The following is a 19108-nucleotide window of genomic DNA, read 5'->3' on the forward strand; positions in this document are numbered from 1 at the left end:
CTAGAATCAGCCAGACCAGAATCGTCTCAGTTATCAAAGCGCAGAAGTGATCGAGATTCATCGTAGTGGGATAGGGCTCAGTGACTGTTGTCATGGTTACTGGCAATCAGGTCAGTCACACTAACAGCAGGTAGGAACCAGAATGAAAATGATTTTCTTTAGGAACAATGGATAATAGGTTGGTGTGTATTTTTAGTATCTTCTGTCTCTTCCCCTCCCTGGGCCTCAGTTTCCACAACTGAAAAAGCTAAAAATTATAATAAATGATTTCTAAAGACCATTCTTTTTTGACATTCAATGGCTGCCTGTCCCTAATGGTCAACAACACTTCACATAATCCTGTCCTAGCTAAGCAGAGTACCTGGTAAGAAATATCCTGGAGAACTGAATAAAAATTTTAGAGCTTAAAATAATTCAGGTCTGGAAACCAACTATTAACTATTTTGTAGCTGCTAAAATCATACTCCTTAATGGCTGCCCTTGTAAACAGATTCTGTCTTGATACTCTCACAGTCCCTTTTGGATAAAATTCACTCTCTCTGCTCCCTGGGCTGTTGGAAGAATTATTTTCCCCACACTGTGTGATTGAGCTGTCACATCCAGTACAAATTTCAAATTTACTTTATTCTAAATCCTGATGGCTCTTTCTTCCTCTATAAAATAGAAACACCATTTAATTTTTTAAAAAAGACATCTTTTGTATTTCTATCACAATTGTTTCCAAATATATTCTTCCCTACTCTCCTACTCATTGAACTGTCCCTTGTGTAACGGAATTATATAGAAAGAGAAAAAAAATTCTGTTCAGCAAACTAACATAGCAACTATTTGGCAGTATACACAATAGCCCATTCTTATAGATGTGGGCCAAGCTTTGTCATTATACAATTTTCATTTTTTTCTTTCCTTTTGTAACTATGTAGTCATCTGTATAATTTCCTGGTTTAATTTAATTTGTTAGTTTCAATTCCCATGTTTCCCCATTTTTCTCTGGATTCATCTTGTCTTTTATGGAGTATGTAATGTTCTATTACATTCATATACCATAATTTGTTTGGACACTTCCCAATCAATGGGCACATACAGTAAGGTCTCATTTTATGAGAACTCAACATACACCAATTTAAGTATATACAATTGACAAATTAAAAAAAAAAGGCAGAAAAACACATAAAATATATATTTTTTATAATTAGGTACTAAACCCACACCATTTCCCATTGTAAAGTCTTGAACAGTTCATTCAATTATCCTTATTCTTGCCTTGAGAAGCATTAGTGTATGTCATAACATTGTTTTGGGCCAAACATTAGCTCCCGCATCATTCTTTGTCCAGAGTTCTCGCTTGTAAGTTGTGTCTGTGTCACAGTAGTGCTTCCTCTGTTTCATGCTTGCTATTAAGTTATTAATAATTGCTCAAAGTACAAGAGCAATGATGCTGGTAGCTCTGATATGGTGGAGCAAAGTTGTAAAGTTCCTGAGAATGTTTGTAAAAGAAATACTTATTAAATAATTGAATTATACTTATTAAATATTTAAATAACTAAATTAAATAATGGAGTTCAGTAGTATGTGCAATTTTTAACTTACACAAAGTGTCTTGAGATGTATTGGTAATGTCAAAGGAGGACCTACTCTTCTTTGTTTTCATTCCTTTATGATCACAAATGTTGCTCATCTTCTGTTTTTGAAGAGGACCTCTGACACAGGGTGATGACTTGCCTGTGAATTGGATTTAAGGGACACAGAATTGCACAAAGTCTTGAAGTCCAGTGGCTAAATGAAAGTTAGAATGACTGGCGATGGCCCAAGATGCAATGGAGGATCTTGACTTCTTTGATGTCTGATCAAGTTCCAAGTGCTTTTTAGCTACCTTCATGGAACAAATTATTCTCATAATCCAGTTCTGTTATGAACATGTTGGTAAATGCGGGCACTTTCTTTCCAGTCTTGATTTCCATGACTCTTTTTAGGGTCACTTTAATCCTTCCTTTGTTCTCAGGTTGCATCCTTATGTTTTGGAGATAAAGTTTGTATGTGATCCCACTTTTCTCCTTTTCTCTCTGCTAACATGGCTAGGAAAATTTCTCTTTACTCAGGCTTTTATTTTTGTATTTTTTATTTCTTTTGCTTCAAGTGATTATTAATAAATCTTATAAAATATAATACTTGGTGATATTGGATATTACTTTGCATCTTACCCATCTTACCCCTCTTTGGTAATTTATTTATGGCTTGTTCAATTTCATATCCTCAGATTAGATTATATAAGATCTCTATTTCATGTTTTCTTAATTTGGGTATTTTATATTTTTGTAGCAAGTAATTTTTCAGATATTCAAGTATTTCTGTGTGCCCATCATTTTTTAAATTCCCTCTTTTACAGATTATAACTAAACTATGACTACCTATAGGCAGTTAATGGTACCATGGGTGGAGTACTGGGTCTGGAATCAGGAAGATGAGTTCAAATTAAGTTCCTGTCACTTAAGCTCTGTCTGACTCAGTTTCCTTAACTGTAAAATTGGAATCATAGTAGAATCTACCTCTCAGGGTTTTTATGAAGAACAAATGAGAGAAAATATTTATAAAGTGCTAGTTACATAGTAGGCACTTCACTGCTTGTTTCCTTCCTTATTTGAGTTGTCCATGTTTTATCATAGCTTCATTATGGAGAATCTTCTCAATATACTGAAGGTATTCCTTCATTTCCCTGACATCATACTTTTTAAGATCACAAAAGTCATTTATCTGGAAAAAACATTTCTAAATCAAGTAGCTTAATCTGGAGACAGACACTATTTTAAAAATACCCATAATAAGGCAAATGAATCACTGGATTGCTTCCTTAGATAATATTATGTGCAAAAGAAATTATATAGCAGTTTAATACACAGAAAGAAATTCCTTTTACTTAAAATGAGGGTACATTTATCCCTTCATTTCATCTTAAATGCTTCCTGTGTTAACTCAGGCTAGGAAATTGTTTCACACAATTTTTCTTATGCTTCTAGATGCCTTCTTCAAGCTGTGATCAGAGAAGCATCCTACATAGAGATTTCCAGGGAAGAGTCTTTGTTTTTGGGTAGCCTTTGCTCTAACACATTTGCAGAGTTTCTTTTGAATAGCAAGAAGATACACAGGATTCCGTTTCTAGCTATGTATGAAAAGAAGATGCTGGAAAACAAATATTTATACTCTCCTAAGGGTCCATGTGTTATCCCCTACCTTTATCACATAATCAGTCCATTTTTTTCTTCCTATCACATATTTACTTAATGACAATATTTACTTCTCTTCTTCAGATTCCTTATCGATTATGCATAACAACCAGCTCATACCCACTTACATCTCTTCATTGCTTTTTACGGGATGTTCATTTTATTCTTTTGGAGATTGTTGTGTTCGATGTTTTGCTGCCATACAGAAATGCTGCAGAATGTTGGCATTAGAAAGATGGGTCTTTGCTTCAATGAATAATTTGGGGTCATTAAAGGAATCATTGAATGAGGCAAAAAGGAAGTAACAGAAGTCAACAGGCCCCTTGGAATATCTCTGTGGCCAGTCAATGGGCTTTTTCTTCAACACAAAGCTAGTTGACTATAATCAGTCTACGTCTCCCAGTCTCTTTAGTGTTCTTCCCTTGGAAGTCACCCTGTCTTTCCCAGAAGCAAGCTCCCCAAGATGTAGAGAAATTTCATTAGCTGAGAAGGCTGATGGGGACTTTGTATTCATCAGCCTGCCATTACATTGGTTTTATTTTATTTTATTTTATTTTTTCCCTTTTAAAGACTTCATTAACTTGCTTTTATCCTTCTATTTCACATAGTTGGCAATTTTTTCCTACTATTTATTCTCTGAGCCATTTGTTATTCAGAATGTCATTATTGTCTCCATTTAGATCTATTATCATTTGTATCCGTGTCATTGTCCCTCATTTAAAGGACTACTTCTACTGCATTATGGTCTGTAAAGGACATGTTTGGTATTTTTATCTTTACATTTATTTAAAATTCTTTGTTTCCAAGCACACACTCTTTTTAAAAATAAAGGTACCCTGTGGTTCTAAGAAATACAAATATATATTCTTTATTAATTCAACTAATAATATAATTTGTCTTTCAGGTTTAAATTATCCAACAGTGTGTACAATTTAATATTTTATTTTTATTTATCTTTCTGATACATTTTTCCAGATCGAAAGGAGGAATAATAAAGTATTCTATAATTATTGCATTATTAGTTCTGTCTTTTTGCAATTTAATTCACCTTTCCTTTTTGAATTTAAGTGCTATGCTATTTGGCATATATAAATTTAATATTGATATTGATTCATCGTGTATGGTATCTTTAAGCATAATGTAGCTTTTCTTTCATCTCTCAACACTGTGAATTTTAATTTTAGTCTTGGTCGACTACATGATTATACGTCTTGCTTTTTGTAATCACCTCATGCAAAGTAAATTTTATTTTAGCCACTCATTTTCTTTCTGTAGAGGTTTTTATATTTTGGATGTATTTCTTGTAAGCAATAAGTTGTTGGGTCTTATTTTCTTATCTATTCTGCTATTCCCTTTCATTATGTTGGATTGCTTAATCCATTCACATTATGATTGTCAGGTTTATATTTCCTACATGTGTTTCATGTGTATTGATTTTTAGCACCTGCATTTTAAAGTCAGGACTTTATCTGGTTAATTTATTTTGCTTGCATAACTTTGATGCTAGTCTATTTCTGTGGGTTCTCGCTTTATATCTATTTACATTCTTTATTTCAAATGACTTGAATTTATTGAACTTGTTAACTTTCTTTCCTTTTATTTGTTTATTTATTCATTCATTTGTCATTATTGACTCTTCTCTGTAGTTCAAAATTTTCCTTCCTGGGGGAAGCCAGGTGGCTCAGTGGATTGAGAGTCAGGCCCAGAGATGAGAGGTGCTGAGTTCAAATATTCCAAGACAGAAGGCAAGGGTTTTAATAAAAAAATTTTTTACCCTACCTTTATTTCAACCCTTTATTTTATATAATGCTCTTCCATTGCTTTTAAAAAAATTATTTTTTTCATTTCCTTCTAGTCTGTGCTTAATTCTATTCTTCAGTTCATGGTCCATGCTCTTATTTGTTTCTACTTCATTTTTTTCCTGAATCCCTAAAGAATATTGTACTTCTCGAGTACCCAATTTGGACAGCTTCCTTCTAGGTCTCTCTCCTGCCACTTTGGGTCCTGATATATCTCCTTTCCTAACTTGGATAAAGTTCTAAAAAGTACACAATTTTCTCAGAGAAAGTGGTTTCTTAATGTTCAAATTTTCCCTTAGTGAAACCCATTCTCTTTTGCCTCTTTGCATAGATATATACTTCCTTCAACATTGGATCATTCTTTAGTGAATTATTTTATTTCCCCTTAAAAAGTGAGACTTTCCCACATGAACTCCATATTCTCCATATCGCAATCTCACTTCATGCATTGCTTTCATTATCCTATGGTTGTAGTAAAGTTGAATGACTAAATTCTCTCTATCCCTTACTTTCCTAGTCTCCAGTAAAAAAAAAATCCTGGTTTTTCCCTTATTTTGTCCACAAAATATATTCCTTCATTTCTAGGAAATTTCTGGGAAAGATAAGATTCAGTCTATGGAGTACTAATTTAGCCCTATCTCACTTCCCCTGATTCTTTAAGTTCCCCTTTAATCTTACCTCATTTTTATTCCTACATATAATCTTTTTTCTTTTCTTCTTCACATAAATCCCTCTTAAAAAAATAACAAACAGAATAAGAATCTTTAATCTGAGGTCCCCTCCCCTCCCAAGGGTCACTGGATAGATTTCAGTATGTCTATGAAATAATATAGGAAAAAGAATATCTTAATTTTAATTAACCTCTCTCCAAATTTAGCATTTCTTTAAAATGTAAAATTTTAAACTCAAAAAATTGAGGAGTCCATAAACTTCACCATACTGTCCAAGGAGTCCACAATTCAAAGAAGGTTAAGAACCCTTGTTATAGGGGTAATGTGGTATAGTGGATAAAGAACTTCCTTTGGAGGTCTAGGTTCAACTATTTTTTGTGACACTTATTGACTCCTGGAGCTACTTCACTTCCCAGTGCCCCAGGCAGCTTGCTAAGACAAAGCTGAATAGCAGGTGTGACCTGCATTAGTGGAAGGAGCTTCCTTATCCCTTTGGTCAGTGAAATCAAACATCCCATAATCAAACAAACAAACAAACAAACAAGTAAACAAGCATTAGAGGACAGACCTTGCTATTTAGTCTTTTTTTTTTTGATAGCCATATTTACTAACCTCCCCCAAATTTTCTTCTGAAGAGTACTTACAAGACAAATGTTCTGCTTATTAGTTTTGAAGGTCCAGCTTTTAAAAAATTGATTCAGTTTTATAAAAAGAATACCATGAAGAAATTAGATTAGAGAGTTACTCAGGAGGAAAACCCAAAAGGTGAGAGTAAAATTCACAACTAAAAGCACAAATCAGATGTATTGGCACACCCCTGTGACTCCTACCATTTGTGTGTGTGAAGCTGCCAGGTTGTTTGAGTGGGGGAATTCTGAGCTGCAAAGGGGCCAAATGGATGTGCACAAGTCTGGCACCAAATGGCAAGTCTCCAGAAGCTGAGGGGAGAGTTAGAGAACTGGGTAGGTGCCATAGACAAAAGGATCAATTCTTAATATATATAAACTAAATGACATTGACTCAGTACTTAAAGGAAAAATTAATCAATTTAAATGGAGGGGAAAAAAACAGTAAAACTATAATTGTGAGTGACCTCAATGTACTACTTTCAGTATCGGACAAAGCTAACAAATAGATAAACAATGAAGACAAGGATCTGAATAGGATTTTAGAAAATTACATATTATTGATCTCTGGAAATTACTAAATGACGATCAATAGGATTATATATGTATATATGTATTCAGCTATGTATAACACTTTCACAAAAATTTATTCATAAACAAATGAAGTAGAAACATTAAACACATCCTTTACTGATCACAATAAAATGAAATTAAATAATAATGAAGATACTTTGAAGCAAAAATGAAACATTCATAAAGACTAAATTATTTCATCCTAAAGAATATGGAGACAAAATTAAAAAATCATTTAAAAATAGATATTTTCCTTTTAGAATGATAAATCAGACTTCATATTTAAATCTTTGGAAAGCAGCCAAGGCAATTCTTATGAGAAAATTTAAATATCTATTTTATCAACAATAAGAAAAAGAGTTGGTCAATAAAATAAAAATACAACTAAACCCAAGTAGAAAAGCAAAACATTAAAATTTAAGCCCTGAAATATATAGATTCTTAAAGTCAAAGAGAAGAACAAACTTGAAAGCAAAAACACAAGACTTTGATAAAATGAGAAAGTTTTTTTAAAAAATCATTAAGGCCTTAGTTAATATATATTAGAATCCACATTAGAATTAACACTCTGTATTGGTTTTTAGGTATAAGAGTGGTAAGGGTTAGGCAATGGGAATTAAGTGACTTGCCCAGGGTTACACAGTTAGGATGTGTCTGAGGTCAAATTTTGACCCAGGACCTATCTATTGAGCCATCTAGCTGCCCCTAGCTAATGTATTTTAAAAGAGAGGGGGAAAAGTTTCAAATTGCCCGTATCAAAAATAAAAAAGTGTTATAAAGTGTTCTAAATCTCTTGTAATTCAAGAAATGCAAATCAAAACAACTCTGAGCTACCACCTCACACCTAGCAGATTGGCTAATATGACAGCCAACAAAGAAACATAGAAGCATAGTGCTGAATAAACCCTCAAACCTAAAAGTCTTATGGGAAGGCTCATTATAAAAAACTTTGGGGAAAATTGAAAAGCAGTTGGGAAAAAACTAGATTTAAACCAATAATTAACACCAAATATTACAGGAAGTTGCAAATGAAAATATGATATGGTAAATGGTAACCTCATAAACAAATTAGAGAATCAAGAAAGGAAAAATCTTTCAGAACTATGGGTAGGAGAAGAATTCTTGACTGAAGTCATAGAGAGGATCACAGGAGATAAAATGGACAATTCTGATTATGCAAAATTGAAATAATTCTGCCCAAATATAATGAAGGTGGCATAGGAAGTTTCTTTGATAAAGATCTCTTATACAAGCTATATAAGAAACTTTCAAATATATACAAATAAGAACCATTCAGCAATCAAAATGATAAAAGTTCAAAGGATAGGAATAAGCATTTACCAAACAAATGCAAGCCATCAACAGCTTTCTATCAAACAGAAAGCTATCAACATATTTTCAACAGGAAAAATACTCCAAATTACTAACATGAGAAATTTATTTGATAAACAGGAACTGGTGAAAAATTATAAATGTTAAACAAAATATGGGAGAATATAAACACTAATACACTTTTTGGCAGCCTTGTGAACTGGTCTGACCACCCTGGAAATCAATTGGGAGCCAAATACAAAAATTTGCTAACTAGAATCTTCTTTTCTGTCTAAAATTGTGATCATGTCTCCCTCATCCTTTACTTGATACTACTAGTGCCTATATTTTTCATTCTTTATCTCAGTTTCCATCCTTGTTTAAACTTCAAGAAAACTACCTACAAATGGTGCCTCTACTTACTTACTCTTCTCTCACTGTCTTCAAAACTCTACAGTTGGACTTTTGACCTCATCATTTACCTTCTCTTAATCTCTCTTCCAACATTATCCATAAGTTCTTTATTAGTCTGTGTCTAAAAGGTTCACCATCACTTCCCTGTTCAGTGTCATTGGATGATATTATCAGTGCCTATGATTTTATTTATCATCTCAATGAAGATCATTCCCTGTCTATGTATGCAGTTCTAATCTTTCTCTTGAGCTCCAACCTCATATCAACAATTACCACTAGGAATCTCAATCTCAACATATTCCAAATAAAAGGCTTTCTTCCAAATCTCTATTCTGAACTATCATTGTTGAAGTCCTCACCAAGTCTTACAACTTTGGTGCCCTTCTCTACCCTTCACTCTCATTCACTCCACATATCCATTTTCTTGTCAAAAATTTGATATTTCTATTTTCTTTCAAATTATATGGCTACCACCTCAGTTCCAGTCCTCTATCCCTCCCATCTGGGCCATTGAAATAGCCTAAATTCCTTATTTCTCTTTCTACTTCAATTCATCTATTAAGCTGCAAAGATAATTTTCTGAATGGCAAATATAGGAAAAGTATATATACATATACATCTATATAACATTTATTTGGTATAACAAAAAGGCTGCTAATTTTTATATTTATATAAAAACATTTGTATATGTTTTATATATTATATTAATATATATCAATATATAAATAAATGATGACAAATTAATTAAATAAATATATGATATAATAAATATGTTTATAGAAATGTGAAAATTAGCAGCCTTTTTGTTGAACCAAATAAATGTTATCTAAGGGAGTATCCATCGATCAAGAATGGCTAAATAAATTATATGTGAATGGAATAGAGTGTTTTTGTGCCATTAGCCATCTCTGATGGATTCAGAGAAACCACAGAAAACATATAAATTAGTGCAGGGTGAATAGAACAGAACCAGGAGAAAAATTTATACATTAACTACAACTTGGCAAAAAAAATTTAGTTTGAAAGATTTGTGGATGTTGATCAATGTTAGTTACTAACCACAGTTCCAGAATGCCAGTAATGAAGCCAGAAACCTACTTCTTCACAGAGAATTGGGGACTAGAGGAATGGACTCAAATACACATATTCCAATATGACCAATTGATAGCTTTTTGTTTGCTTGCCTTAGCTTCTGTGTTAGAAGACTTGTATTTTTTTAATTGCTGGGGCATTGGCAAAGGAGGGACTAGAGATATTGATGTCTCCCCACAAAGTATCAAAGAAAAAAGATCAATAAAGCATTAAAAACACACAGAATTTTTATAAAGGCTTAGAAGGAGATACAGAGATACACGATAGCTTTGAAACTAATACATACTTGACTGATATGATAATATGATAATGTATCCTATTATAAGTATATATGTATACATATACTGTATATGCATATGTGTATACACACACACACACACACACATATATATATATAACTTCTGAAAACTGTTTTATGATCCAAGAGGTTTAAATATAATCTTCCCAGCATCTCTTGATAGTAGCTATAGCTTAAATAACTGAATTCTGTTTTAAATTTGTTTGGTCAAATGTTGCTTATCATTTATATTTTTAGCATTTCTTTTGTGTGTAGAGATACATTACCCACCTCAAAACTGATTCATTTTGTATACTAAATATCTTTTTTTATTCCCTACTTTTATGGCAGAAACCTTAAATGTGCACCATAATATAAACTCTAAGCAAAAATCATTCCTGGGGGACAAGGAAGAAAGATTTAATAAGCCAACATGTGAAAATAAAGAGCCTAGCCCCTTATCAGTAAAAGCCAGAGATGAGTGAGACTAAGCCATATATTTGGGTACAGAATAGGGAGTAGACACAGTATTCACGCCCTGGGATAACAAGATGAAGACATGAGTTCAAATCCAAATTTGGATACTTCCTAGTTGTAGTCCCAGGCAAGTCACTTAACCTCTGTCTGCCTCAGTTTCCTTAATTGCAAAATAGTAATAATAATAATAGTAATCCCCAGGGTTGTTGTGAGAATTTAATGGGATAATATTTTTAAAATGCTTAGCATAGTACCTGACACAGAGTAGGTCTTAATTAATATTTCCTTCCTTCCTTCCTTCCTTCCTTCCTTCCTTCCTTCCTTCCTTCCTTCCTTCCTTCCTTCCTTCCTTCCTTCCTTCCTTCCTTCCTTCCTTCCTTCCTTCCTTCCTTCCCATTAGACCTAGGCTACAGGCCCTCCTTATCTCTGTTTCTTAACTCTTTAGCTTCCTCCAAAGCTCAGCTCAAGTCCCATTTCCTACATAAAGCCTTTTAAAATTTCCCACCCCTACAACCAATACATGGTGGAAGGGGCTACTGACTCCCTACCTTTCTTTTACCAAAAATTGCCCTTTATTTACTTTGTATATTTTTGTATTCATGTATATATATATATATATATATATATATATATATATATGCTGTGCTATCTCCTTCCTTTGTAGAATGTAAATTCCTTCAGCCTGGGGATTGTTTAATTTTGACTTTGCATCTTCCTTGACTAGCATACTGCTTGGTAACCAGTAAGGATTTAGTAAATTCTTGTTTAGTAATAGATTGAAGAGAGTCTCAATTGGACAATGGAGTTGCTTTTCATTGTTTTTGAAGAGGACAATGACATCACAAGGTAACATCTTGACTTGCTCAGGATTGGATTTAAGTGATGCAGAGTTGCCTAGTCATCAGCCTCACTTTCTCTTCCACAGTCACAAAGTCCAGTGGTAAATAGCCTGTCGATGTCCTGGAATGCAACTGATGACTCTGACATCATTAGTGAATGACCAAACTCTAAAACCAGGGGTCCCCAAACTACGGGCCACATGCGACCCTCTGAGGCATGTATCCGGCCCCCATCACACTTCTGGTAGGGGCACCTCTTTCATGGGTGATTAGTGAGAGGAGAAGTATGTGGCAGCACTATCACTCACTACAGGACTACTTCTGGTGACATCATCCTTTGCTTGGTGCCTTAGATCGAGGCATGGCGCAAAGGATTATGGGGCTGCACAATGGAAGACATCAGCATGGTGAGTGGTGATCTGGGGGAGGGGATTCTGCACTGTGTATACTGTTAGGGTTAGGGTTTTATAGTCCAGCCCTCCAGTGAACTGGCACCCTGTGTAAAAAGTTTGGGGACCCCTGCTCTAAATATTCCCCAGCACCTGCTTAAACTGCCTCTGTAGCTGTTGGAACAAATCGTTCTTGTCCATGTATTATGGTTGGCAGCAGTGAATTGGGGTGGGGGGAGTCTTCTCATGCTCTTAACTCTCTGATGGATGGGCTCCATTCCACATGGTTTAGCTCAGGGTATGCCTGCCGTGCCTTCTTACAGCTTCTTGGAACCCCTCTTTGGAGAGTGGAAAGAATGATTAGAGGCAATTTGGTCCAGTGAGAAAAGTCCTGTATTTGGAATGAGAGAATTTTATTTCCAATCCTGGCTCTGTCATGCATTATGTGTGACCTTAGACACTGATCCTATTTTGTGTTCACCAACGCTATCTTGGGCAAATTTGGGGTTGCTGCATTTATTACACATCATTCCTTTTATCTGGGAAGGTGAGAGGGATGCCTCATTAAGTCCCACATGCCAGAACGTTCTGGTGGCAAAAAATCCGGAATCTTGGAAAGAGGCAGAGCAGGCTGTCCTTAGGAGACCCCGACTGGCCTCCTTCTCAATTACCTTAATATCAGTGATGGTTTTAACAAGAGCCTTTCTGAAACAGGACCAGGGGCTCTGGCCGCCCTGCTCCACCCTCCGTCCTCTTGGGAATGTCGGGAAATCGGGCTGCCTTCATTCCATCCTTTCGAGTTTTACAAGCAATCAAACAGAGATTTGGGAAGATCCAGTGAGATTTCGTTCATGAAATACCTCGCCTCAGGACTAAGACCACTTCAAAGGGGTCTGAAATGAGATTAGAATGGGCACCTGCTCATGTGGGAGCTGAGGTCAGGAAGCTAAGTGATACTGTGGTTTAAATGGCTTTCATGGAGAGGGAAGTTATTAAAGATCCATTACAGAGGAGCAGCACTATGGATCAGCATCCCAGATAAAAGACAACAGAGTGTCATTCAGACAATGGCAAACCTTCCCATTTTGCTACAACCACTGTGACTAATGCCCTCCCTTCCCTGCAGAAGGTTGCATCCCACTGAGCCCACATAGCCTAGCATCCATGCATCCATGGCTCAGAAATATTTCACCCTTGGAAAACTCATTCTGTTTTTGTTGATTGAATACATCTGAGACATTTGGTTTTATACTGAATTTTTAAGTTTCAGATAAAACTTCTTATCTCACCCCTAACAGCAGTGAATCCTCTCTTAAAATAAAACAAAACAAAGCAAAAGACTTTTAAACAAATTGAAGAAAACAGTGATGGTTTGGTAGTGTGTGTGTGTGCTGTTCTGCATCTGCAGTCCACCTACAAATCTCCCATCCACCCCCTTTGAAAGAACCGAAGGATGTATCATTGTCTGCATTTCAGGACTAAGATTGATCATTATGATTGCTGTTTGACTTCCATTTTAATTGCTGTGGTCACTATCCTGCTGGAATAACAGTTGTAAAGTCATAAAACGAGTTTGTTTCCATGTTCAAGTCATGTGGATCAATATTTTTATAGATAATCAAGTAATCGATCAACAGGCATCTGACAGTGAGGTGGCACTGTGACTGGAGTCAGTAATACTCATCTTCCTGTGTTTGAATCTGGCCTCAGATAAGTACTGTGTGATCCTGGGCAAGGCACTTCACCCTATTTGCCTCAGTTTCCTTATCTGAAAAATGAGCTGGAAAAGAAAATGGCAAACTACTCCAGTATCTTTGCCAAGAAAAACCCCATTACGTAGGAGAAAGAACGCTATCCAAATCCAGAGAAAGAACTGTGGGAAAAGAAATGCAGAAGAAAAACATATGATTGATCACATAGTTTGAAGTGGATGTGATTAGGGGTGTTGACTTTATTTATTTATTTATTTATTTTTTTAATTTCATTATATTTAATTTGATCATTTCCAAGCATTATTCATTAAAGACAAAGAGCATTTTCTTTTCCTCCCCCCACCCCCTTGGCTGACACGTGATTCCACTGGGTATCACATGTGTTCTTGATTCAAACCCAATGTCATGTTGTTAGTATTTGCATTAGAGTGTTCGTTTAGAGTCTCTCCTCTGTCATGTCCCCTCAACTGATGTAGTCAGGCAGTTGCTTTTCCTTGGTGTTTCTACTCCCACAGTTTGTCCTCTGCTTATGAATAGTGTTTTTTCTCCTAGATCCCTGCAGATTGTTCAGGGACATTACACTGCCACTAATGGAGAAGTCCATTACGTACGATTATACCACAGTGTATACTGTGTCTGTGTACAATGTTCTCCTGGTTCTGCTCCTCTCGCTCTGCATCACTTCCTGGAGGTTGTTCCAGTCTCCATGGAATTCCTCCAATTTATTATTCCTTTTTGCACAATAGTATTCCATCACCAACATATACCACAGTTTGTTCAGCCATTCCCCAAGTGATGGGCATCCCCTCGTTTTCCAATTTTTGGCCACCACAAAGAGTGCAGCTATGAATATTCTTGTACATGTCTTTTTTCTCCATTATCTCTTTGGGGTACAGACCCAGCAGTGCTATGGCTGGATCAAAGGATAGACATTCTTTTATCACCCTTTGGGCATAGTTCCAAATTGCCCTCCAGAATGGTTGGATCAGTTCACAACTCCACCAGCAATGAATTAATGTCCCTACTTTGCCACATCCACTTCAGCATTCATTACTTTCCTTTGCTATCATGTTAGCCAATCTGCTAGGTGTGAGGTGATACCTCAAAGTTGTTTTGATTTTCATCTCTCTGATTATAAGAAATTTAGAACACTTCTTCATGTGCTTATTAATAGTTTTGATTTCTTTATCTGAAAACTACCTATCCATGTCCCTTGCCCATTTATCAATTGGAGAATGGCTTGGATTTTTGTACAATTGATTTAGCTCTTTATAAATTTGAGTAATTAAACCTTTGTCAGAGGTTTCTATGAAGATTTTTCCCCAATTTGTTGTTTCCCTTCTGATTTTAGTTACATTGGTTTTGTTTGTGCAAAAGCTTTTTAATTTGATGTAGTTGAAATTGTTTATTTTACATTTTGTGACTCTTTCTATGTCTTGCTTGGTTTTAAAGTCTTTCCCCTCCCAAAGGTCTGACATGTATACTATTCTGTGTTTACCCAATTTACTTATGGTTTCCTTCTTTATGTTCAAGTCATTCACCCATTTTGAATTTATCTTGGTATAGGGTGTGAGGTGTTGATCAATTCCTAATCTCTCCCACACTGTCTTCCAATTTTCCTAGCAGTTTTTATCGATTAGTGGATTTTTGTCCCAAAAGCTAGGATCTTTGGGTTTATCTTATACTGTCTTGCTGAGGTCACTTTCCCCCAGTCTATTCCACTGATCCTCCTTTCTGTCTCTTATCCAGTACCAAATTGTTTTGATGACTGCTGCTTTGTAATGTAGTTTAAGGTCTGGGACTGCAAGGCCCCCATCATTTGTGTTTTTTTTTTTCATTATTTCCCTGGATATCCTTGATCTTTTGTTATTCCAAATGAACTTTGTTATGTTTTTTTCTAAATCAGTAAAGAAATTTTTTGGGAGTTCCATGGGTATGGCACTAAATAGATAAATAAGTTTGAGTAGGATGGTGATTTTTGTTATATTGGCTCGTCCTATCCACGAGCAGTTAATGTTTTTCCAATTGCTCAAGTCTAGTTTTAGTTGTGTGGAGAGTGTTTTCTAGTTGTGTTCATATAGTTCCTGTGTTTGTCTCAGGAGGTAGATTCCTAGGTATTTTATTTTGTCTAAGGTGATTTTGAATGGGATTTTTCTTTCTAGTTTTTGCTGCTGAGCTGTGTTGGAGATATATAGAAATGCTGATGACTTATGTGGGTTTATTTTGTATCCTGCAACTTTGCTAAAGTTGTTGATTATTTCAATTAGCTTTTTGGTTGAATCTCTAGGATTCTTTAAGTAGACCATCATGTCATCTGCAAAGAGTGATAACTTGGTCTCCTCCTTGCCTATTTTGATGCCTTAAATTTCTTTTTCTTCTCTAATTGCTACTGCTAGTGTTTCTAGTACAATGTCAAATAGTAGAGATGATAATGGGCATCCTTGTTTCACTCCAGATCTTAATAGGAATGCATCTAGTTTATCCCTATTGCAGATGATATTAGCTGATGGTTTTAGATATATACTGTTTATTATTTTTAGGAACGACCCTCCTATTCCTATGCTTTCTAGTGTTTTTAATAGGAATGGGTGTTGTATTTTATCAAATGCTTTTTCTGCGTCTATTGAGATAATCATGTGGTTCTTGTCGGTTTGCTTGTTGATGTGGTCAATTATGTGGATGGTTTTCCTAATATTGAAGCAGCCCTGCATCCCTGGTATAAATCCTACTTGATCATGGTGGATGACCCTTCTGATCACTTGCTGGAGTCTTTTTGCTAGAATCCTATTTAAGATTTTTGCATCTATTTTCATTAGGGAGATTGGTCTATAGTTTTCTTTCTCTGTTTTTGACCTGCCTGGTTTTGGAATCAGTACCATGTTTGTGTCATAAAAGGAGTTTGGTAGAACTCTCTCTTTGCTTATTATGTCAAATAGTTTTTGTAGTATTGGGGTTAACTGTTCTCTGAATGTTTGATAAAATTTACTGGTGAATCCATCAGGCCCTGGGGATTTTTTCTTAGGAAGTTCTTTGATGGCTTGTTGGATTTCATTTTCTGATATGGGATTATTTAAGAATTCAATTTCTTCTTCTGTTAGTCTAGGCAGTTTGTATTTTTGTATATATTCATCTATATCACCTAAATTGATGTATTTATTGCCATATAATTGGGCAAAGTAATTTTTAATGATTGCCTTAATTTCCTCTTCATTGGAGGTGATGTCCCCCTTTTTGTCTTTGATGCTGTTAATTTGAGTTTCTTCTTTCGTTTTTAATTAGATTGACCAGTACTTTGTCTATTTTGTTTGTTTTTTCAAAGTACCAGCTTCTTGTCTTATTTATTAAATCAATAGTTCTATCACTTTTGATTTTATTAATTTCTCCCTTAATTTTTAGGATTTCTAGTTTGGTTTTCTTCTGGGGGTTTTTAATTTGATCGCTTTCGAGTTTTTTTATTTGCATTTCCAATTGATTGATTTCTGCTCTCCCTAGTTTGTTAATATATGCACTCAGGGATATGAATTTACCTCTGATTACCACTTTGGCTGCATCCCAAAAGGTTTGAAAGGATGTCTCGCCATTGTCATTTTCCTTGGTGAAATTATTAATTGTTTATATGATTTCTTCTCTAACTAAATAATTTTGGAGTATCATATTGTTTAATTTCCAATTAGTTTTTGATTTGGTTTTCCATGTACCATTACTGATCATTATTTTTATTGCCTTGTGATCTGAAAAGGCTGCATATATTATTTCAGCTTTTCTGCATTTGTGTGCCATGTTTCTGTGACCTAATGTATGGTCAATCTTTGTGAGTGTCCCATGTGGTGCTGAGAAGAAAGTGTATTCCTTTTTATCCCTATTTATTTTTCTCCATATGTCTATTAATTCTAATTTTTCTAAGATTTCATTCACTTCTTTTACCTCTTTCTTCTTTATTTTTTGATTTGATTTATCTAAATTTGATAATGGTTGGTTTAAGTCTCCCACTAATATGGTTTTACTGTCTATTTCTTCCTTCAATTCTCCTAGTTTCTCCATTAGAAATTTGGGTGCTATATTATTTGGTGCATACATGTTGATTAGTGATATTTCCTCATTATCTAAAGTCCTTTTTAACAAAATATAATTACCTTCCCTATCCCTTTGATCAGGTCTATTTTTGCTTTGGCTTTATCAGATATCATGATTACCACTCCTGCCTTCTTTCTGTCAGTTGAGGCCCAGAAGGTCTTACTCCATCCTTTATTTCTGACCTTGTGGGTGTCAACCCGCCTTATGTGTGTTTCTTGAAGACAACATATGGTAGGGTTTTGGATTCTAATCCATTCTGCTACTCATCTACGTTTTATGGGTGAGTTCATCCCATTCACGCTTAAAGTTATGACTGTCACTTGTGGACTCCCTGGCATTTTGATATCCTTCCCTAATTCTAACCTTTCTTCTTCAGCTCTACCTTTTAGTCCAGTGATTTACTTTAAATCAGTCCCCCTTGTTCCCTCCCATGATATGTTTCCCTTTCTAGTCCCTCCCTTTTTGTTCCTTCCCCCTCCCCCCTCTTCTTCCCTCCCTTTTTTGTGTTCCTTCCCTCCTACCCCCCTTGATTTTCCCTTCTCCCTTCCCTTGTTGAGTAAGATAGAATTCAAGATCCCAATGGATCTGGGTGTTCTTCCCTCTCAGAGTTGATTTCCCTGAGAGTAAGGTTTAAGTAAAAACTCTCTTCTTCTCCTTCTTATAGGAGTTTTCTTCCTCTCTCCTTCCTGTGTGAATCTTTGTGTGAGAAAGATTATTCTATTTGGTCTTTCTTTTCCCCCTATTTACACATTACATTTTCCCCATATGTTAGTATACATAGATTGATATAAATGTAGTCCTTATAGAAGAGAGTTTGAGTACAAGAAAAAGATAACATTTTTCTCCTTTTCCCTTTCCTTCATATTTACCTTTTCAGGTTTTCCATGCTCTTTGTTTTTCGATATTGAACTTTCCACAGAGCTCTGGTCTTTTCTTTGCAAAAACTTGGAAATCTTCTATTTTGTTGAATGCCCATACTTTCCCTTGGAAGTATATAATCAGTTTTGCTGGATAGCTGATTCTTGGATGAAGACCCAGCTCTCTTGCCTTTCTGAAAATCATGTTCCATGCCTTACAATCATTCAGAGTGGAACTTGCAAGGTGTTGTGTGACCCTGATTGGCATTCCTTTATATCTAAATTGTCTTTTTCTGGCTTCTTGTAGGATTTTTTTCTTTTGTTTGAAAGCTTTGGAATTTGGCAATTACATTCCTGGGAGTTGTCTTTTGGGGGTTTAGTGTAGAGGGTGTTCTGTGAGCTCTGTCAGTGGCTGTATTGCCCTTGTTCTAGAATCTCTGGGCTATTTTCTTTGATTATATCTTGTATTACAATGTCGAGTTTGCTGTTTATTTCTGGCTTTTCTGGAAGTCCAATTATTCTTAAATTTTCTCTTCTTCCTCTATTTTCCGATTCTGTCACCTTGTTAGTGAGATATTTTATGTTCTCTTCTAATTTCTTGGTATGTTGGCTTTGCTTTATTAATTCTTGCTCATTGTCTTTGAGTTGCCTGATTCTGACTTTTAAAGCTTGGTTTCCTTTTCACTTTGATCAAACTGGTTTTGTAGATGCATGAATTTCTTTTGCATTATTTCCCACTTTTCCTCCCAGAGGGCTTCCATCTTTTTGATCCTTTC

Source organism: Monodelphis domestica, chromosome 7 (genome assembly GCF_027887165.1).
Source record: "Monodelphis domestica isolate mMonDom1 chromosome 7, mMonDom1.pri, whole genome shotgun sequence".
Lineage (NCBI taxonomy): Eukaryota > Metazoa > Chordata > Mammalia > Didelphimorphia > Didelphidae > Monodelphis > Monodelphis domestica.